The sequence below is a fragment of the Rhipicephalus microplus genome, chromosome 3, assembly GCF_043290135.1.
Source record: "Rhipicephalus microplus isolate Deutch F79 chromosome 3, USDA_Rmic, whole genome shotgun sequence".
Taxonomy (NCBI): Eukaryota; Metazoa; Arthropoda; class Arachnida; order Ixodida; family Ixodidae; genus Rhipicephalus; species Rhipicephalus microplus.
This window is the reverse complement of record NC_134702.1, coordinates 120,926,764-120,950,663: the sequence shown is the minus strand read 5'-3', so window position 1 is coordinate 120,950,663 and position 23,900 is coordinate 120,926,764. Positions and strand designations below refer to the sequence as shown.

Genomic DNA, 23,900 nt, shown 5'->3' with positions numbered 1-23,900 from the left:
GCTAGGTGACGCTGATACGAAGATATAGTCATGCACCAGTACACGGTTGACCAATACCACTCTGGGACAAATACCGCGATTTACTACAGCAAAAACCTCCTGCCTAGAACATTGACCAATTATTATGTCAGCTATGCGCAGCAAAGCGGCTAGCTATCAAGAACCTACGGGTTCTTTTTGACCAACCAGAACCTGATAGGCATCTTCTGACTTTGTCGAATAGAAGGCTATGTATTCTGGCTCTGTACAGGCAATCTCGCCACACTGCGCATCACGAAGCATGGCTGCGTAAAATACAGTGTTCCACTAAGGGAATATACGACTAAGCTAGCATCAGACCACTGGATCAGAATTTGTAAAACCATCAAGGGGCAGACCTACACGGTAGAGGTCTGCGCCATCCTGCACTCTCTCTTTGGCCAACGCAAGAGATACAACGACACGGCCCGTGTGGTGTTCCGGGAAGGCATTAGCAATCGGGAACTCGCTCAACAAGTGTCTTTAAAGCAGACATCTCGTCCCAAAGAGATTACATACCAGAAGAATGCAAGCGCTGAAGACACTGAGCCGTTTTGTAGCCCTTTCATCCATGCTCAAGCTGGAGTATGCCTTGCCACATGCTAACGCACGCAGTGCTCCAGAAGCCATTGCAGTATGTGTTGCTCATTTACGCATTGTGCCCCCTGAGTACAAACGCGCTCTCCTTGAAGAGTTTCGGATACCGCAATACTGCCCTCCTCATGGAAGTTTTCTCTAGTCAAGCCTATTCTGAAGCCTGGTAAACCACTCCATACCCTATACAGCCGCCGTTCGATCTGTTTAACCCCGCGTGTCTGTAAAGTAATGGAGAGCATGGTTAACACACCCTTTACACGGTACCTTGAAGATTGCGATTTTTCGGTCACGACAATGTACAGATTCTGCGTGGGCCTATCAAGATGTATTTCTTTGCCTAAAAAAGGCATTTTCGACCCTAATTCAATGCACCCACGGGCTGTTGTAGCAGTGGACATACGCGAGGCATTCGAACAGCATTCGTAAAACACACTAACACCATGACGGAAGCACGTGCCCTTGGGATTAAAGGAAAAATGTATAAATTCAGAGCAGGCTTAATGGAAGGGCGAAGCTACCATGTCGAAAGCAGCCAAGACACCAGTACTGTATCAACCAACAACGCAGGCGTTCTTCAGAGCTCAGTGATCTAACCCACCCTCTTTAACATGGCCTTGTACCAGCTACCAAGACGCCTTGCGGACCGGGCCTGAAACATGTGATGTATGCCGACGATGTAACTGTGTGGGTCCATCAAGCATCTGTCGGGCGGCAGGAGATTATTTCACAAAGAGCCCTCAGCATTATTCACGAATACGCAATCGAAGCAGGTTTGCACACCGGTCTGGACAAAACAGAGTTTGTCGTCATTCACAGTGGCCGAACAGCGCTCGTCAAGCAGAAAGAAAACGGGTGTTTTAAACTTCACATAGAGAACCAAGCTATATTATGGTAATCCTCTGTCCGAATACTAGGTATGCAACTAGACGAGAATCACACGGCAAGCACTTGGTTCCAACGGGTTATGATGAATAGCAAAGAAAACCTTCATGCTTTACAAAGAATCTCTAAGGGCACACGTGGAGTAAACGTACGTGCAATGTGGCAGTTTGTTGAAGCTTTTTTCGTCTCACGTATCATGTATAGACTGTCATATTATCTGGTAAACCGTTTGCAGATAATCAAGCACGACCGGCTACTTAACGAGGCCAAATGCTTGGTTACAAGAATTCTAAGGTACGCACACCTGAATCTACTGATGAGCTGCAGCTAGCTCAATGACCTGACCGAGTTCATCGACAAGCACATCCACACACAGGAGACATTGCATTACACAACAAATGCCGGGCAATACGTGCTCTTGCTTCTCGGGCAGCATCAACACATTGCCAATGCTGCCCAACAAAACACCGCCTTAGAAAATCATAATACTCACCGATGGCAAGACACTTCCGTTGATTTTGAACCCGGTCAGTGAGCGCGGCACCTTCACTACGCGAAGAGACGTGCTAAGAATACGAGTTCCTTCCTCATGAATGAACGCATTGTATACTCTGAGACTGTACTCCTGCCGACGGTACCATAAACACCTGTTATGTCACTGCGTGGTACGACCAGAAAATGGAAATCAGAGCCGATTTATCATGTTTCAGCAGAAGCGATGTATAGCACTCGAGCAGAGCTAGTGGCCATCTCAGAATATTCAGAGCGGGTTCCCGAGATGTCACCTCAAACTGATTCTGTTCACCATCGAGCTTACACCAATTCCCAGGCCGCTCATTAGGCATGCGCTAAAGGTCTATACAGAGATCTTGTACTTCAGAAGATCCGACACCAGACACGCTTGCTCCACGAATGCGGCCTTGAAGTTACGATACGCTGGGTGCCCGGGCACTACAGTATCCTTGGAAACGAGAAAGCTCACAAATTAGCGTGCGTTCATCTCTCCACTGTCCAAGCCAGAGGTTCCGATACCTGTTCCGCTCTTCCTGCTACCCCACCCGAGCAAGAAGATCCGATAGCAGACAGGCACATTACCAAACAAAGTTGTGCCGTCTGTCTCACCGCAGTGGGCAATCCACTCTCACTGCCATCGCTTCCTTTGAAAGTATTCACATGGCGAGAGTCTGTTCTGCTTCGCAGAATTCATGAGAGAACACTCCTTACTTCTTTATTGCTGAACTGTTTTCACAGGTGTAACACACCACCACCCTTGACGGGTTATATCTCAACGCGCAACTGCCGGACTGATGTCAACCACTTGTGTTGGGAGTGCCCTGTATACAAACCACCTAGACTTCGTGCCCTGGCCACCATAAAATGCGGACCATGTCCTTTTTCTCTCCGGACTTGTGCCTACCGGAGCCTTCGCCCCTAGATGATTGCGCCATCGAGCTCTGGCCAGCATTAATCTTGTTCCTCCAGGAGCCGGTCGCGCCATCGTTCGGCTACCTGCTTCACAACAGCCACAAGATCCAAGCCATTCGAGTGGCCCCCACTTAGCTGCCTTCATGACGTCCATTCATAAAACGCAGGGAGCTCTACCCCCTACCTCTGCTATGGTGTCCTGTCTCTGTCCACCGCAGCACCCTGGGAGTGAACAAAGCGGAATAAACGTGGTGTTATTATTTCAGGCTGCTGAAACAAGAATTTAGGCTCACCAAAACGTTATTTACTCTTCACTCACCAAATATTTCACTCCTAATTCACTCCGGGTTAGTTTGGCTCTTATATGTGAGAAATTCGGCTGGACATATTGCGTAACTGTGATGATTAGACAATGCTGGTGACTGGTAACGAATTGAATTGAGGCTGCGAGCAAATGTTACCGATGATATTCACAATAGAGGTAACAAAAGCTCAATTTTCTGTAATTATATAATAGGTGTTCACATAGTGTTCAGAGCGTCTGGCCAGAATTGGCACATTTTTTCTGTGTTACAGTATTACGCAGCGACTGAAGGATGAAGAATATGAAATTAAACTCGTTTTGTTTTCAGATACACGTTGCAAGCATGATTTTTCGTGAGTCTAATTCTTCAGCTTTGTCACTTCTTAGTCGGTTGAATCTTTTCAGCTTTACTAACTGCTCAAATCTAGCACCAGCGCAGTAATATTGTTCGCTACCTCGTAACCACTTCTCTTTGTCACTGTCAACAATAACGCAGGAGTCACAGGAAGAAGTGCTTTACAAAAACCGATTGCCAGAGGATGTCATGGAGGAAGGACTTGGGCGCTATTGGATAATGTCGACCCTGGTCCTCATGAGTGCTGTGGTACTAGGACTGTGTTGCAGCCTGCTACTCTTCGTGATGATTTCTCCAAACAGTCAGCGAAAGCCGACTGTACTACGGTGAGGGCTTTCAGGCCTATCACCAACAATTTGTTTTACACAAAAACTCTCTGCGTAAATTTTTACAACACATTTTGGTGTCCACACGTGTCAGGGCTGTTTTATTGTGTGAAACACTATGAACATGCAACCGTGGGGTCATGTTTCCATTTTATCAAGTGTTTACCATTACCTTATACTGAAGACACCCACCTCGGTGGAAAAATGGCTGGGGTGCTCTGCTGCTACCCGATCGTTGCGGGTTTGATTCTGACAGCGTCAGTCACATTTTGATGGAGGTGAAGTCATATATGCACGTGTAGTGTGCAATGTTAGTGTACGTTAAACAACACGAAATGGCCTAAATTTTCGCTGCCCTCCACTAGTGGCTCTCATAATCATATCGTGGCTTTGGGCCGTAAGGACCCATTTATCTATATTAATGTTATCATTGTTTTGTTTCTTCTTCTTCTTAAAAATAATAATATTATTATTATTACCATTATTATTATTATTATTATTATTATTATTATTATTATTATTATTATTATTATTATTATTATTATTATTATTATTATTATTATTATTATTATTATTATTATTATTATTATTACCCCGATGCGGTGGTCTAGGAAATAAGGTACTTGGATGCTGACCCTAAAGTCACGGAGTCGAATTCCGGCTGCAGCGGCTGCATTTTTCATAGAGGCGGAAATTATATAAGCCCGTGTGCTCAGATATGGGTGCACGTTAAAGGGGCCCTGCAACACCTTTCTGAACATGCTCAGAAAACGTTGCCGGTCGGTAGTAGAGGCTCCCGACAATACGAGAGCCAATTATTAAAACACAGCACACGTCTTGGAAGTCACAATAAATTATCAATTCAGCTAAAATTGCTCTCTCTTTTCTCGACAAATGACAGAAGACGCTCGAAAATCACACTTAGCAAGCCCATTTATCAGCCATTGGCTGATTTCCACATCGCGCTCAGTTATTGTTAAAAAGATGGCCACGAGAGGCCTCTACTAGCACACGCGTGCGCGCGCGATTATATTGAAAGCCGCGTACTTGGAGAAAAAAAAGAAAAAAAGTGCCCAAGGTCACGAGGCGTGAGTTACGTAGTTTGTTTACCCCTGTCATCCCTCCCTGCTTAGCTTCCTGTGCTTTTGTTAGGACGAGAAAAGAGAGAAATCAATTGCAGCATGCGACAAATCTTTGTAACTCCACTGGCACTAGGTGTATTCTTAAAATTTTTGCAGTGTTGAATAGGTAAGGCAATGGGCTCTTCCAGTGAGCTAATTTCTTGGTTACTTGAAAAAGTGTTTCAGGGCTCCTTCAAAAAATCCTAGGTAGTCAAAATTTTCCGAGCCCTCCACTACAGCGTCTCTCATAATCATGGTAGTTTTGGGACGTTATACCTCACATTTCTATCAATTATTACGCTTCTCAATACGAATTGTGTGCCCATTGTAATACAAAATTTAATAAATATGCTATAAAGGTGAGGAATACGTAAGCTTCGCGCAGAAACTCTATATCAAAATGTAGATTACGGCGGCTACAACTGCCTGGGAAGCGCTAAGTAAAACCCTCAAGCTTCTCAACTATATGTGAAATTTTGGACTTTGGGGTTAGTTATAAACACACGATAGGAGTAAAACATACAACTGGGCGAGTTGGTATGTATTCATATTATAACTTTTTAGCACGCACAAAAAACAGAACAAGAAAGAGACAGCTGAGTGCTCTCTTAAAAACTATGGGCTTGGAATGGAGTAAAATAAATCTTGTACTTTAATACTGAAAACTCCATTTCCCTTTGCGTTTTCTTAATTTAAATATTGGACAACCACCTCAGAATTACCGATTGCATGTGGGTCAGAAATATTTTATCTGGAAAGCCCTTTTAGGATAAAGCACTTGTCTGTGTGTTGTTCTGTTTTTGGGTGCTAAAAAGTACAGTTTCGCCCTGCAGGAGCTTCGGGAACCTCACAAGGTGTATCATCAACTCTCAGCTGGACCCACCTTCCACTAAGTGGTGATATTATGTTGTAACGTCACATCACGGTGTTTCGTCTCCACATGCTAGTCATGCATTTTCTTCACCAATTATAAGCTTGTCAAGTTTCACTCAAGGTTAACGTGCAACAAGACACTGAAGGCGTTCGCCTTAAGATTTTGTAAGCATGGCTACATGTGAAGTTTGCTAACGCAATAGATGGGCACCAAACGTGATACGCCCAAGTAACGTGATTTTGGATGTGATCTTCGTGACTACACCTACAGTGACATTGCTCTTCACAACGATCTAGATAGCATAGACACTCGGTGAGACAATCGACTAATGACCTCAAATGCAAAATCAGGTTTTTTTCAGTTGTAATCCCATAAAACATTCTATAAAATTTAAGGCTTGCCTTTGCAGAAGGTAGATTCCTCTAAATAAGTAGGAGTCAATCTGTATAAAGTGTAATCCAGGCATAATCCTATCTCAATATCATGTTATCAGGAAACCAAACGTTATTCTCAAGGGCAATCTTCATGAGAGCACAAAAATGCGACATAAATTACTGGTGTATTTTCGACTTGAGAGGCTAACTAACGTTTGAATATATATATATATATATATATATATATATATATATATATATATATATATATATATATATATATATATTTATATATATATATATATATTTATTTATTTATTTATTTATTTATACACACAACCCACACTACTCGTATCTCATAAACTAACTGTAAATTTAGTTCATGATCTCGCGCTTGTAGATTTATTATTAACAGAAAATACTCCTTAAATGTCCCATTTCGGCAATTTAGGTCACATAAGGTTTCCTTGAGCTTTGCGATGCCCGACGCACTAGCAGCCTTGTGATCTTTCCCAAGATATTTTGTATCTACCGTAATCTGGAACGGTAGTACACTCTAACCACATTTTTAACCGCATTAGTCACCCGCAGCCGAGACCACGTCCATGAACGTGACATACTCACTTATTTGTCTCAATCCTTTCACGAAGTGCCACAAGCTGCAACGGCCTTGCCATGTGAATTGCCTTCATTACATGTATATTCTTGTTTTACCAGCTTGTTTTCGATATTAATTAATAACTAATATGTACATAGTGTGCAAACTTTCAAAGCCATCGGTTATGCATTATCTCCTTTGGAAGACACTTTTAGATAAATAAACTGGACTCCTGTCAACTGCTTCGCTTCATTAGGAAATCAAGTGACAGCTTGTGCATATACCAACTCTAATTTTCCACTTCACCACCAGGTGGACACTTTGGCTTCTTTCTACTCCAAGCGAACTAGAATGCATATTATAACCTCGCAAATGAGAACGACTCCTTCGCACTTGAGAAATACATCGGTCACATATCCGGACCGGGGACAAGTGGTGCCGACCTCTCGTTCAGGAAAAAATATATGCACGGGACCTCTTTGCCGATTCCTGGCAGAGTGGTTGCGGCACAGCATCGACTACACCGTTGACCCGTGCGACGACTTCTACAAGTACGTCTGCGCGAGCTTCAGAGGCCAGACCATGTTCAGACACGTAAGAGAGAACAGCTACTTTCACATATACGTAGGCACTACTTCAGCTCATTTATATTTCTTGCTTCATGTTGTACTTAAAAATTACAACAGTGTAAACCTTACAAATAAGATAACCTAAGCTACGTGTGCAGTCGCCAGTCAGCAAATGACGTCATGGCGTTGGGGTGGCAAGGAATAGAGAAATAATTATTCTAATGTCCCCTAGTCATACAGTCGCGTGTTAAACAAATATTGAAATCCACACAAACTAAAACATTTGCTGCGACAAAACGTCTGCATTATACACAGCAATTTTTCTTCACCAAGATCTTAATAAGCAAAATTTGTTTATCGCTTACTGCCGATACGTTTTAATACCTTTCTACGTAGAATAGGCAAGGTGTGGGCTCTATCTTAGGAATATTGCAAATAAAACTATAGCGCATGCTAGGATTCATGTCAATATAGTGAAAGTTATTGAGAAGTTTACACCAGTATCAATATTTAAGTAAGTTGCAAATTTGTGTACACCTTATTTGTCCATCAGGTACGTGTGCTCCATATGTGCGTATTATATGTATATTGTATTCTACCAACTTGTATCTGGAAAACGCGAATCCCTGGATGTCGAAGAAATCACTCAAGCAATCGCTCAAATTCACACGCCAAGACATTTGTGCACATGTGCTTTTCCCGCTATTTTGCAGCAGACGTTGGCCTGCTTTCTATACGAGGAAGAATGTGTGGGCTTAGTAAAAGATCGCGCTAGCAAACCAAGCACACGTAAAACGGGCCAACTTACATACACAGTTACTATATTCAAGATTTTTATTTGAAGGAACCTCTTCTAGTGCAAACAGCGGTATAGCAGTATCTAGGAAGGCTGGCTTCACGAAACCCTACGCTCATTGCAGGAAAGGGGTGTTTTTTGCATACGCCATGATATGTCTGTTCTCTGTTTCATAGGTTGCAACTGCGATCGATGTTTCTACCTTAACAGACCTCGTCAGTACTCAATTTCCTGCTTCAAATCAACTATCATGGCAGAAAGCAGCGGCGATGTACCAAGCATGTATGTCTTTCACCTCGGCCTATGAAACGGAAGTAAGGGGCACTATTGTTTTATCAGTAGTATCTTATCAGTATACAATACAAACCTTCTTGGCAAGAAAATGAAATGAGAAGACACTGAGTGCCGCTGAGGACGAAACTCGCTTTATTCGTGGCACGTAGATGCTGCTCCGCGTTCCAAAGAATGCTCTCAAGAGGCACATGAAAAATTGAAAGCGTATTGAACTTAAGAGGTTCATAGACACAATTTTGAATCGAGTTTTATTGAGAATTTTTCATACCAAAATTTTGAAAATAACAAGTAATTAGAAGAAATCCTAAATTCATTGCCTTACAAAGCCCGGCTGACGAAGTTGAAAGCCTTGAAGTGCTCTTACAGTTCTTCATCAAAGCAGCAAAACGAGGTGGAGAATAGGCGTCAAAACATGTCTAATTTTCTTTTTAAAAGATTCCCATGAAGAGCAAGCGTAGCAAAAATGTAACATTAGCACGAAAAAATACTGACGGTGTTTGATGTGCAACAAGTTTTGCAACAGCAGAGCGTCGGGGTCTGTCTGGATTCAATAGATCCTGTGCGTGGAGTGCACGAACTAGGCTAGTGAGGACTGCGTGAGGGCTCACGGAGTGAAATTTAAGGACTTGTATCGGTACAACTCAGGAAGTCAACCTTTTTGTCAATGACTCGTTTCGCTGAAATGTTCGGGCAAAATGAGATACCTGGTTTATGTTTCTTTACTGTTATAATACAATTTCGAACTGCGGTAATGTGGTCCTAATTATGTAGCATATACCTTATACTGAACGAAAGTTTGTGACTTTACATATATTTGTAAGAAGTACAATAAAGAAATATGCTCACAAGTTTCCCATGTTTATCTCATTTTATCCCACCAAGAAGAAACAGACATGTGAAGTGGAAGCTATGGTGATACTTTCATGCCCTTCATGTCTGCTACAAATTAGTCCATAATAGCGTTCACCAGGTCTTAATACGAGATGCGGTGCAATAGTTAACTATCCAGTTATTACTCATTGACACATATTACGCCTGTTACCAACAACTTCCGTGCACTTTTTTTTTCTTAAAGCTACACCTCTGGAAACATGGTACCATATATAGTAGTACATACGTTCTGCGTGATGTGTACGCAGTCAAACAAGAGCTGTGCAATATAAAGCCAGGGAGGATGAAAGGAAATAACGAGAATACAGCGACCACTGCAACTTTCATGAAAGAAAAATTATGGACCATCTTCTCCAAGGAAACCCTGACGGGATGCGAAGCACCAGTGGTGCGCATGGCATTGACCTGGTTGAAACGAGCGTCGACGAGGGGGCTAGAAGCACCATTGAGCTAGGGAAGCACCATGCGTGGCGCTTGTCATCCGAACCCTGAGTGACGTCAGCGTCTCCTTGCAAGTGACACAGACCACGAAGTCGAACTGGTCCGCGCCAAACTCGCCTCGAATCACCTCGGTTGTTGCTTCTATCTGCTTGCAGTTGCGGATGGAACCCACGTTGTCAACGTGATTGTCGAACAACAGATGGTCACACGTGCGGTTATTGTGACCGAAGCTACGCTGTTAGAGGAACCCTCGTTGGAAACAGGCGTCAGCCACGGCATTTCTGGCGGCGTCGCGCAAGGCTCCCGCTACGCGCCATGTGCAGGCGCGATCGGCGTTGCGGCTGGCAGACGCATCTCAATCGGCCGGTGGAGCCCGGCGCTTGCGGGCAGGTGCTTTCGTGGAGGGCGCGGGGTTCTTCCGAGACGTTGCTGACGATGGTGACGTCGAGGATTCGCCGGCGTTGCCCTTCCGCTGTTGGCGTTTCCGCTCGGCTTCTATGGCTCGCGTCTCGTCGGTGTTACCCATGCGCTGTCTTCATGCCTGAGCTCGATCAGCGTGCTCGACTCGCCGCTCGTCGGTGTCGATGAAATTCTACTGCCAACGGTGCAATCTGCTTCCCTGGCTCGTGCCGCGTCGGTGTTGCAGGCACGACGCCACCATTCGCAAACGTGATCGGCTCTCCATACCCTCGCAACGCCGACAACGGTTGGGTTAAGCTAAATCACTTCGGCACATGTTCCGGCGGGCGAGAGAGCTTCGTTTTCCGGCGACCTCTACATCGCAGATAAACTATCCGAAACTGTGTTCACTCGAAGTGCGCTAAAATGTTGCGAGCGGTTTACAGGGTGGAGTGAAAGAAAGGTGACAGGTGGCGGGCGCGTGGCAGGCGAGGAAGAAAGTGACGTGACCGTGCACTGCGAGAAAAAGCGTGACCTCCTTGGCACCACCCCAACATCTGCGGCGAGAGGAGTGCGGTGCGGCACATAGGCACGGAGACACGGACATGCAGCTTTTGACAGATTAGTCAAAGAACTGCTTCACATCTCATACTACTGAATTCGGCTGTGATCTATCTCACAATATCCCTAGAGCAATAAAAAGTGTGTTTGATTCCTATTTTAAAGAATCGGTATAACATGAAAGTGAAACGTGTTCTCGAAGAGGTAGTTGAGCATTCATTGAACATTGTTTCGCCATTGGGACGAAAGAGTGAACAGCAAGCAGCGCACACCTCAAGCAACAATCACGCAGAAAATTAGCATATACAGGACGAGTGCGGACAGACAACTGTCACAGCTCGACACATAAGAGCCACTCACCAGGTTTGACACTTTTGAGTTCAGAAGCGCAATGTGTAGATGAGGCGTGCGCTATCACGTCTCATCCCGTCTATCACGTTTGCGAAAACTTCCAACGCTACGTGCCGCGGAAACGAGTCAAAGTTCAAGATGAACGCTGCTCCTCTTCCTTTGCGGGAGCGCGCCCAGAGAATCAAGGCATGACGTGCGCGTATGAATGGCCTTACACACATGGCAAAGCAGCGACGTTGGCCCTCTACGTAGACGACTTTGCTCTCACGTTGCCAACAGTTGCACGTGACAAGGCGAAAATAATTTGACACAACATGCGTAGTTTATGTATTTTTTAGTTGAAGAGAATAATAAATCTCTAGTATAATAATGAGACGCAAAATACAATGTGAGCGTTCTCTTCTTAATTTTTTTCCCGTGCATTGCAGCGATATTAAGGGGTAATGTGCCCGCGTTTCGCATGCTTTCGTGTCCCCGCTGTTACGCATCTAGCAGACGACAGCCTTAGAACCCCTCTACGCGTTCGCGCACTGGTTGTGCTCATGTCAGACTCTAGAGTTTTGCGGACACGCAGTGCCACCTGTCGACGCTGTTTTGAGTAATGCAAAAACCGACTCCCCTGCGCAGTTTCCTGCGCAACCAGGTGCAACTACAGCGCACGAAACAAATATTCAACTGAATGTTAGGTGTTTTTGCTCGTTGAACATTTATAAAAAAGCCGCGAATTTCTATTCACTAGTCGGACGCGTCACTGAACCACTAGTCGGACGCGTCACTGAACCACCATCAAGTGCTAGCCTAGCGGATTCACTTACCAAAACGAACGCGAGAACCAGAGCAGACGCAACAGCTCCACGCTCTGCAAAACTTAACGCAGTCGACGCTACTGTTGCGTTGCGAATTGCCACGGACGTAAAGGACTTCAGTTTTGCTCATTTTTGCGGCTTTAATGATGATGATGATATGTGAGGTTCACCTCCCCAAACCACCATATGATTATGAAAGATGCCGTAGTGGAGGGCTCTGGAAAGTTTGACCCCCTGGGGTTCTTTAACGTGCACGCGAATCTCAACATACGGGCCTACAAAATAGACTCTAGTTTCAAAGCAAACTTGCCGTAGAAGCATAAGAGGTGCTAAGCACCCTAATCCTGAGATAAGCGCACGAGTGTGAGCCAGAACGATAGAGAACATTACGCACTTTGACCACGTCATGTGGAGGCGCGCGCACACAGCGATGAGCGGAGTGGCGCGGCAAGCCGACTGTAAGCGCCTGCGTCCAATGCGCGCGTCGTGCCATATCGCTAGTGATTACGAAAACGCGCTCAAGTTGCCGAGCTCTGACGATCGCCAGCGGTATATGGTGCCAATAAATGGCCTGACGTTAACATGTTACGGAATGGTTGCCTTGTGGCTCGAGGGTTGGCGTCGCACGCTTAGAAGCTCGAAGGGGTGGTTCAACGCCCTGCTGCCGACCTTTTCTTTCTCATTTTTTTGCACTTTGTTAGTAAATGTTTTACATCATCACATCCGTGACCTAAATGCATCATGGAGCCATGCTAGACGCTGGCATAAAACACTTTCGTGTTATTAGCTTAGGCCACTTGAAATGAATTATGCAGTTGATTCCTGTGCGTTATTTCAGGGTGGAGTAGGAAACAAAGTTTTTCGATGGTTGTTCGAAAGCAGCACGTTGGTGGCTTTACGAGCACTTTAAAGCTATAATGACGTTGTTGGCTTGTTTTGGGCGATGCCACTGCTTTGCGTAGGAATTGAGCAGAAGTTTGCCGGTGTCGTAAACAGGACTCCAGTGGGTGGACTGAGTGCCTTCGTAGCAGTATGGTGTTCACTGAGTTGAAATGTCTTCTTAATGGCCAATTCCAATTTGAGTATTCCAATTGGGCTGAGCTCACAGAAGGCTATACTAGTGTGTATGAGGTACTCACGCTAGTCCGAGGCCATTTTAAGCAACTTCGCAGTGTTTATAGTATGACACTATCGCTTGACAAGCATTCGAGTCTTTTCGAGGAGCCGGAACGACCTGGAGATGCACCCATATAGGAGCCGAAACGTTCACAAACAGCCATGACCCTCCCTGCTGTTGAGCTTCTCGCGTGCTTTAGTAATTTTTTCTGCTAAGTTCTTCTCTGCAAAATAAGTAAAACAGCTTATTAATGTGCGGCCCACTTGTGTGAATATGCGAAAAAAATTGCGCCAGAAGTGAGTTGCCACAGTTGCGTTTTTTTTTTCGCTTTCTAGAGCCGCGGCTCGATGTTTTCTTCTTAGTCTGCTTAGTTTCATTTCAGAATTCCAGTAAGTAAATGAAGTTACGTGAAGTGGCCTTTATGGTGGTTCGTTGAAAACTGTGGATGCATTTAATGGGCTGCGAAGAATGCGAGAAAGTACGCATTTCCGCCCATCTCGCATTTGGCTTTCGCGTTTGCAAGTGCCCATGCAAGCCCACAAGACTTTTTGCGTGAGACGACGCAGTCATTTGCGAAATAAGTACCTTAATATAGGATGCTATTCTGGACACTGTCTAAATCCACCATATTGTCAAATTTCACATGGCGGTATTTTAGGCCAATCAGAGAGGTCGTAGCAGCTCACTTGACCAATCAGCATCAATCAATGGCGGAATCTGACAACATGGGGGAATCGGACAATATCCAAAATAGCCCCCAGAAACGAAACAAGTGTTAAGTTATGCGCGCCATGTCATCAATAGCTTTGAAATTGTGCTTGCTTATGTATAAAAACCAAACACCTTGATTCATTATTTTGTGCGGCGAAAAATCCCCAACTGTTTGTGGATGCGAGTGCATTTTTTGCGACAAGCCCCACAAGCCTCCAAATTGCTGCAACTGGTATATAGAATAAGATATGGCACTACAAACTTATGTTGCACATTGGTGTTAAATACCGTTAACAACTGTCTTCAAGTGGTTCCTGAAATTCCGTTATTCAGTAAGGATAGCAGACGTTGATTTGCACGGAATGTTAGTTAAGAGTGCGTTTCAGTTTATATTAATTTGCGCTTTTCCTATCGCAGACGTCCGACCTCGTCACTTGGATGAAATCGTTGAGCCTGGACTTACTCAACAGTAAGGCACTCGAGACAGTCGATCCGGTTGAGATGATGGTTCGCGGCTCTCTTGACCTCGGTGTGGAGGCTGTTATCTCCATCACCTTCCACGATAAGGCTTTCCAGGACGGAAAGAGACTAATGCAGGTGCAGAATCATACTATCGTTGTCTCCCATACACCTCTGATAACGAGGCCGCATCCATGTTTAGGTGATTCAAGGAAAATCGGGAGTGTTGACTGTGTTTTGTAGAATATAGTCTTACACCGTAGAATATAGTCTTACACAAATTTCAAACGGTAGGTGCATTTTAGCAAATGCTATATCATACTTGGCGTGAAATTGGCCTTGAAACTTCCGACTGGGGTTTCATTAAACTTTCTCGTTACTTTGAAGCTTCAATTTTGGAGCACTTGTTAGCCAATTTGTTAAAGGGAGCCTTACATGCTCGCTCAACAGTTTGCAGTTTGCATTGATAACTAGCAACAAAGTGTCTCTAAGGTATTCGAATGTCTAAATGATGGGTGATATAGGAATATGTCAGTGCAAACGAGCCCCGGAAGTCGCTGGTTGTGAAACCCGCCAAAACTGGCAACCGCGCTATTGACATGACATGTGTGACTTCATTTGCAGCAATTAGGTTAGCCGTCATATTCAAACTCTGGTGGCAAGCCAAAGAAAGCTATAATTATGTGAATTTTACGTGCCGCCCACTACTTAACACTAACATTGGCGGGAATACAGACCCTCGCACATTTAGTTCTCTGATACGTGAGTGCTCCCCTGTCGACCAGCGTTTCCCGACTCTCCGGCCACTTGCGCGTGGCTCAAAATATTCAATTAGAACCTATGCAATCTACCAGTTACGCTGAAATTTTACCAGAAGATTTTTTAACGTACCACAATTAAACCGCATAACAGATGCTATGATTGAACATTCACCCTTTATCATGGTGCGACCTTCTAACAATAATAAATTTCTTTTCTGTCAAAGCAGTCCTTAGCCAAAGTTTTGTGTTTGTAAACCATAGGGCCGTAATATTGGTGCCATGGAGGAAGGAAAAACTGAGAGGACCTAACCTATCCCAATGCACTGCTACAACTGTGGCGGAAGTGACGTCAAACTTATGGTGCAAACAAACCGGTATGGGGCAAACAAAACAGCAGACGCTCCGCGGAATGCTCTCGGCGCTGTTTCGCTTATATAGCCCCCGCGTTAACATAACGCGTATTGTATGGTTTTCATGCAGTAAAATGTTGCGAGCACACTTCTCCCAGACAGTTCGTGCGTGGCAGGCCCGAGTGCGACATGCTGAAATACTTCGTGGAGTGTTTTTGTGCAACGGCACAGAAGGAACCGGTACGTGTCGGAAGGAAAATCCTTTAGCCCATGCATCATCGTATTCACACTTGCCCGGCAGTGACTTACGCATTCGGCTCGTCGCAAGGCCTTTTCTCTCTCTCTCTCTCTCTTTTAGCCATATTTCTTGATCTATGGGCCAATTAGCAGTTCTTTGCTCGTATGTAGTGTCAGTGTGGCAATGCACGATTTTGAGAGCTTGCTTTGTAGCAATTCTGTGCAACACCAGCCTAGTACTTGACGTACTTCACGTCGATAAGAAGGCACAGCTTTATTGTATACTTGATCGTGCACGTAAAGTGTGTATTTCTAGTGCGCACCAAACTAACATGCAGCGAGCGCACACCGTTCAATGCATGCACACTTGGTCCGGTAAAAAGAAGTTTATTGCCCTCTGTTTCAACGACAAAATTTCAAGGAACGCGATACGATGCCTACAACAGTAAAAACGAAAGTTCGCGTGTGTTTTCGGTTGACACAATGAGTAAGAACCAACGTGTCTTACAGCGGAGAGCTTCACATGCAAATACCATGCATTATTGATGAACAGTGAAGCGAACATACGTAAGAAGTGCCACCACGTACATCCGGTGGTGCACGCGATTCGCACCGAGTATACACTACAGCCGGGCATCGCACAGATTTAAAAAAACACGCAAAATAAGCAAAACTCGTGGATTGACTTTCTGTCGGGAGAGAACACCGCTTCCAAGGCCGCTGCAGCGGCTGGTCGCCCGAAATCGCGAAGTGTTTACCTGCTTCTCCGCTCAGACGCAGTGCGGGTGTTTGCGATGCGGCGGCTTCACGAATCTGACGTAATGCGTCTTCTATATTTTTCCTTCCTCCATGATTGATACCATGGCTGTTCGAGCTATTCGGCTTGCACTCAAGCATGGAAATCGTTAACGGGGTGCATTTCGGCAGGTCGTCTAGGCGCCAACGACTTCAGGATATTGTAGTGAAACTGCGGGGTTTTTTAAGCTAGACACATCTGATGACCATCCAGACGAAGAAGTGTCGGAGCAATTCCGCACAGGCAGGCGATGACAAGTCGACACGATGATTTTGGGGAGCACTCAATGGGGGCATATTTATCTAACACAACTTAAATTTACACAATGCACTAAGTGACAAATACAAAACTTGAAAAATGATGGCATACTCCTCGGCTAGCATGACTGTTCTCCGGTGGTGAGATGCGCTGTTCACCCCGAGTCCTCTCACCACAAAAAAGGCCCGAGTTGCTGCCTAAATAGGGTTTTCTAGCATCCACGGCTGCGTGGACCATCAGGCAAGCCGAGGATAACCAATCCCAACACGAGCTTTCATGGTCGCGTGACGCCTGCCTCGCAACAAAACTGTAGCAGCTTTTTGAAAGGGGCACATTCTCTATAGGGGAGACCCGCTCAAGTTTGCCCGGCGACGCCAGCGCTTGCCTTTCCCTGCCAGAAAAAGCGCACAACAGTAGAGTCTTCTGACCCTTCCTCTCCGTTTGGCTTCCACGCATTTGCGAAGCACGCGCTGCACGTGAAACGGCCCTCATTCCGCGATGTCACCCCACCAGAAAAGGGGGGGGGACATTGCTGCGTCGTCAACTGTCACAATAACCATGCAAACACGAAGAGGTCGACTCCACCAGTGAAATTCTATCGATTCCCAAAACGATGGATCGAAACAAGCAGACGACAGAAATGGATTAAAGCAGTGCGCCGAAAATGTATGTAAACAATTTTTTTTCATAAAAATTAGCACGCGCACAATGCATTCAAAATTACGGGTGTTAATTTTTGCGTCACCGTTCCTCTATTCTATCGAGTTACTGGGAGATGCACGTCCCCATCTTAAAGGTATAAATTTTCAACGCCCGTCTTTAGAGCACTGTTAAAAAATAGTGAAGAAAAATTTTATGCTGCTACTATTATTCGATATTGTTGGGGACGTAGTAGTTGAAGCTGTGTGCACATGTTGTATTGGTAATGTGTTGTGATATATTTTTAAATCTACGCAGCGCCGACGGAAGTGTGTGGTTGCTAAAAGCTTGGACAGCTATGAAACAAAAAACAAAAAATGCATTAGTTGTTGTTGCACGTCCGTTGGCAGATACAGTGAACTAGTTGTTACTGAGTGTGCAGGGGTAGCCCGAACAACACGGTGCATTTTTGATACGTGACCAAGATAAAATGCCTTTACAGCAATGCCCTCTTCCCCTGCAGATTAGACACAAACAAAAAAGTTTCTCTGAAAGCTGGGCGCTCATCATGATGGCACGCACGCTGTTCGTGAACTCGAGGTACCCACGATGAGAACGGTGATAATACAAAGAAAGACACGCAAGATAGATGTCAATTTTCGTTGTGGGTCAGAAAGAAGCCCCAAATAGACCATTTATTTTTGAAGTGCTGTGTATATACCGCACGATAACTTGGGTGGGTGCTAGTAAATTAATTGATTGATTGATATGTGGGGTTTAACGTCCCAAAACCACTATATGATTATGAGAGACGCCGTAGTGGAGGGCTCCGGAAATTTAGACCACCTGGTGTTCTTTAACGTGCACCCAAATCTGAGCACACGGGCCTACAACATTTCCGCCTCCATCGGAAATGCAGCCGCCGCAGCCGGGATTCGAACCCGCGCCCTGCGGGTCGCTAGTAAATTAAGGTATCCCAACTAATAGCAGTCACAGCGCAAGAACCGCTTAACCTAAAGCTGAGAAGCGGCCTTACTCATGCATCCAGTAACAGACATAGTGCATAGTGCACAGAGTAAACCAAATAAAACAGGTATATAATTAAGAACGCACAGAAAGTTTTATTCACCTCTAACGTCGCAAACAGCGTCGTCTTTCACTTGCGAAACGCCCTTCGCTCTGACGAGGGCGGCGTCGTCTGCTACAATTTGCTTCACATCGGCTACATGGCTGAGCAGACGCTGCCCTTTTAGCAAATTGCTCCTACGAAAAAAATTCTCAATTGCGGGGATCCTCTTAAACGCGGACAGAAGCGTGTACATCGTAACCGCACGCGATGCGAAACTCTCAAAAGCACGTGCAGAACGCGTGCAGCGCGCGAGCAAAGAAACGCGTTTTCAAGGCAGGTTCATTGAGACAGCGGAGGGGCGAAGACTCGAGTAACCAGTTTTCTCCCCGCATTGAATGACAGCGCCACGCTCCGCAGCGCCTCCCTCGGCGTGGGTCTCCCCTATAGCGGCCTTGACGCACACACAAGTGCTCAAATATCGGCCGCCGATTACCCCGGAGGACGCAAGTGGCGACTCGCTCGTTTGCGGTGGTGTTCGTAGTGGTTAGAAGAGGATAATGGCACTGAATTACTGCAGCCCGGTTAGGAACACGGCACAGTGCCTGGTTCGGAACGAAAAGCATGGGGACTGACCGGAAGCAGCTTTTTCGGTTTAGACTCTCGTTATTCGTCGAGACGCCCTCCTCGAGACAAGTCGTTAAATAGCGCCTCTAACAAGAGCATCTGGCAAAGAACGAACTCCAGCTGTAGCTGAAATAGAAAAAGCTTTCCGCGAGACATCGACTTCGCGAAAATATTGTAATACCCGCCGTGCGCCCTATTTCTGCTTGCCACCCATCGAGCGAAGCCCTCCCATGAGAGTGGCGTTAAACGCAGAGCTGTTCTTTTCATCGAAAGTAATTATAAAAACTCTCTTAACAGGATCCTGCCATAAGTGTCACGGCCGCCGTCTATTTCTTGTCAAGTTGATAATCTCCTGCTGGTGTCGCGTTTTCTATATTAAGTGGAAGGGCGTCAGCAGCGTGAGAAATGCGGCTGAAGCAGCGGAGGCATGAGTGGGCCGTTGCCCTAGCGCAGAGGGCATATGTGGCATCCTCCACCGTGCAAGGCCTGCCGTCCAGTGCTTTTGAATCTGAGGGAGGAATCATCCAGCCTGTAATTCCAGGGGTGATGGAGCATGGGTGCCTTAGAAGAGACAAGGGGGGGGGGGGGGGCGCTGCTCTGTACATTGAGAAGCGAGTGTAAACGCTTACCAGAAGGGCGCGGTTCGGATCTGTCGTGTGCGCGCTATCTTGACAAGCATCACTACACCCTTCTACGTGCTGTGTTCAAAAAGCGCAGTTTGGATCATGTTGTATGAAACTCGCTTACTATTCGCTGGGCGGCAGCATTTCTACACCAGCCCTTTACAGCAGAGCTGGTAAAGCCGAGCTCTAATGGGTGAGGTATTGTCCAGCCGAAAATTTTAAGCTGGGCATTGAAGGCCACTTGTAAGAACATAGAAATACGCCTATACAGGATACGCCTCTGTAAGTCTCGTCTTTGGGCTAGTTGGTTCAGAGATTCAACAGACAACTGAAAACTTCACTAATGGGGCATGTAAGAACTGGAAAATGGTCCACGCAAGACACACAGAAATATGTTGGGCTAGTTCATTCATTGATTTGGCTGACTAGTTTGAACTGGGTGAATACGGAAGCACGTAAAAATGCAGAAATACAAACATGCAAGGAGAGCAGCATCGTTTGGACGTTTCATGCAAACATTTGATGATTGATAAGTGGGGTTTAACGTCCCGAAACCACCATATGATTATGAGAGACGCCGTAGTGGAGGACTCGTGCAAACATTCGGCAGACAAGTTTACGCTGCGCGGAGAACACTCATACGAACGTTGACACACGCACACGGGCGGTGCGTTTCCCGTCTGGCATGATTCTCTGTTGATACGTTTTGCCTTCTTTCTTCACTTCTGTTTCTATTAACCAACTAGCCGAATAACACGCCATGCGAAGTGTTGTCAGCAGCGCAGTGAAGACTGGTGTGTCGGAGAGACGAGAGTGAATCATATTGTCTCTAGCCTATGTTGAAGGTGGCTAAATGGGAAGGCAGTAGAGCTTTGCATAGCCATAAACAGAATAACACTGCAAAGTTTGCTGAAGGGCCACTCAACAGGCCCCACAGCAAATTTAAGTTGGAGAGTGTAGGTTGTTAGGTGTCGGATGAGGATCTTTTGCCGCAAAAATTTTTTGAATCGGTTACTTACAAGCTGACGAAACAGTTTTTTTTTCAAGCGGTGTGAAACGCGGTTGGTAGGAGGTGAGCTCGAAACCCTTGCCGCTTCTCCGCGTAGCCTTCGCAAGCCAAATCTCTTCCCTACTATCTCTGGTATCCGACCAATAGGTCATGTGGACATGACGTGCTCGAACAAGCTGAACCCACGAGCATGTGAGCGGCGTTGTTTTCTTGACCAGCGTAAATATTGGTGTACTGCTTGTTTCTGTGGGATGGTTTCGAAACGCTGCGTTCGATGCGGTATAATAGGCGAGCACAATGAGTGCGCGAACACGCCGAAGCGTTGCACCTATGTTGTCTGCTCGATGGGCTAACCACGGGGACACAAACGTATGTGAAACGCCGGCACATTAGCCCCGCATTTCGTTGCGATTCTCGGGAAAAAAACGCTCACGCTCACTTACTGCGTCCCATTGTTTATTTAGAGATTTATTATTCTCTTCAAGCAACAAATACATATAAACGCTTGTCGTGTTCAATAGTTTTCGCCATGTCAAATGCCCCTGTTTGCAACTTCAGAGCACAGTTGTCGACGTAGAGGACCAACTTCACTGCATTGCCGTGTGCGTAGGGCCATTCATACGTGCAATTCATGCCCTCACTCTTGGGGCGCGCGCACGCGAAAGGAAGGGAGAGCAGTGTTCATGTTGAAATTTTACTTATTTCGGCGGCGCGTCGAAATGCAAATTTTGGCAGACGTAATCATGAAAGCCTCATCTACGCATTGCGCTTGTCAGCTCAAAATTGTCAAACCTGGTGAGTGGCCCTTTAACGAGAACTCAGAGTGATGAGTTGTGACGTGAGGCTCAGGAGCTTGGAAAAGATGAGAAAAGGTGAAACGTTGCATAGCCATGTATATTTACGCTTACCGACGGATTAGAAAAGGAAGTTAGCTTGAGTGTTGTGAGAGTGACGAGGTAAACGAAGACGGAGGTTAGTAGTACAATATACATAGCAGAGGAGAATGGAGCAGAGAGGCAAGTAAGAGGCCGGGGACAAACACAAGGTCAAGCTGAGAAGGCGAGCATCGGGGCAGGTAGTAGGGCTCAATCGGGCGTGCGAAGTTCCTATGCTGTGGGACAACATTCTGTGGCAATCAAAAGAAAGCTGTGGCGGTGGAGCTACTGCACATTATTCCTCGGCAAGGTAGTTCTATTCGGCTCGTGTTTTGGATGACGGCCGCGTTCGAACAATGTCGTTGCATTGAATTTGCTACGTCTGCTCACAAAGCTGTTTGTGATTGAAATATGTCAGAAGCTTCTTCGGTGAGTCGTCTAAATAGCTGGAGGGCGACGACCACTCACCTGCCATTTGGACTCTCATGTGTACCTATAGCGTGCTATGTTTTCAGAAGTGCAAAAACGCGAAAGGACACTTCATAAAGCAAAACAAATACTAATAACTCCTCGGTTCATGCAGCATCTCTTTATCAACAGCACCCGTAGCGAATAGTCTTCTTTTTCACGCCAAAATCACAAGATTTCACGCCAAAAGCACAAGCGCATGTGTGGGACTATGTTCTTCAGCGGGGACACAAGCCACTTTTATTCTGTAATCTTAACTTCATTGCCACAGAAAGCTGTTCCAGAGGGTAGTAGATGCTTGGAAGAGGAAGAGGGGAGAGAAGAAATGAGGATGAGGAACATGAAAATAAGAGGGAGGGCACAGGGCATTGTTTAGCAGGTATACTTTTCATGGGAAAGAGGTAAAAAACTCGTGAAAAGCTGAGGAGGAAGGGATTGATTGATTGAAATGTAGCGAGAAAGGAAGACAGGACGGTGGCCAACGTGGTCGTGTCGAACTCGCTGCTTTATTCGATTGCCGAAGTGGAGCGGCAGCGGCTGCCACGTCCAAACCGCCAGGCGCGTGAGCATGTTCTAATCCTCGCGCAGCTCGAGCTAGCATCAGCTGCGGGAGAGGCGCGGCGCGGTGATCGAGAAATGATGGCGATGATCCTGCACTACAGGGCTCCCCCCCCCCTAGCGCTTCGCGCGATTTGAAGTGTATATAACAAAGAAAAAGAAATAGACTATATACGTGAGCGACAACCCTCAAGGTGTCCGTTTGGGAAGTCCAGTTTGTCAACGTGTAGTGGCCATCGGGAACCAGTTGGTCTCTGGTGGGCGACACTGGGAGTTGCGCAGTGGACAAAGCAGTAAGTGTTCGGTCGCTGTGTTTGCACGCAAGTGGGTGACAGGATGACCAGCTGGGGCCAGCTGAGAGCGCACAGGGTGTCGCGAGTGAGCATTGCAGGTAGAGGTGTGTTCAGGGTGAGGCGAGGGCGGGTGTACAAAATCCGATTTGGCCCCTGCGCGAGAAGCAAGTAGAAGTGGCGTAGTGAAGTCTTGCAGACCACCCATCGACAAGCAATGGCTTTGATGAGGCTTTCCCAGGCGTGTACAGCGCCGGCGCCGATGTCGGTACACAGCTGTCGTGACTTGAGAGGTATTTGAATATGAGTAGACTTGACCACGTACGTTGGCAATGGGTAAGAAGCTTTGTACACGTCAGGTAGAGGTGTATGACGTATGTGGCTTGTAAATGGGTGTGGCTACATTCCAGTTACCTGCCAGCTGGCCTACAGTTTCCGTCAAGAACTCAGCAGGAGGCATATCATGTGATGCAGCAGATGTGAACTCTGAAGGACGCTCGGTGGGCGTACTTGGTTTTGGGGAAGCACCTTCTGTAGTCGGCGCACGTGGGTTCATGCGCAGGTCGGTATGGAAGATGGGTGCCTGTATGGCAGGCGTGAGATGTTAGGTCTGCTGTGACATAGGCGGACCAGGCACGTCGTCCTCAGGAGCGTCGCTCATACTCGCAGCGTCTCGGAAGTTTGACCGTGGTTGATGGCTGGTGGCTTTAACTTCAGCTGCAGGAGACTGAGAGCGATGCTGGCAGGACGTGCAGAGCGTTGAGGCTGGTAGAGAGTCCCCTTCAGACAATAGGGATGAAGAAGGTTTTGCAACCGGGAGGTGAATAGCGGGTGGAAGGATGTCTGCGCGTGATTCCGAGGAGTGCGGCCAGGTAGCCACCTTGGAGTCGGGTAGGGCCACGGTGTCGCGTGCCGCCGGTGTCACGGAAGACGTGCAGGTGGCAGGCACGTGCGACGAAGCTGCGCACGGGGGCTCTGAGGGAATGTGCCTCTCGGAGGGGAGGTCAGTCGCAGTGGGGGCGTCTTCTACCTCGTGGTCGTGGTCAGGTGCAGGGGTGGATGTTTCTGCGACCG

General features: G+C 46.3%; 1 long non-coding RNA gene across 1 annotated transcript in view; it reads right to left on the bottom strand.

Annotated features, from left to right (window-relative positions):
• Window positions 1–2,945: 2,945 nt before the first annotated feature.
• The window catches only part of LOC142803319 (uncharacterized), a 47,818-nt gene continuing 26,863 nt past the window's right edge, over window positions 2,946–23,900 (bottom strand). Inside the window, exon 3 of the long non-coding RNA XR_012894054.1 lies at window positions 2,946–3,144. This is a non-coding gene — a long non-coding RNA (uncharacterized LOC142803319). The remainder of the gene's footprint in view (window positions 3,145–23,900) is intronic.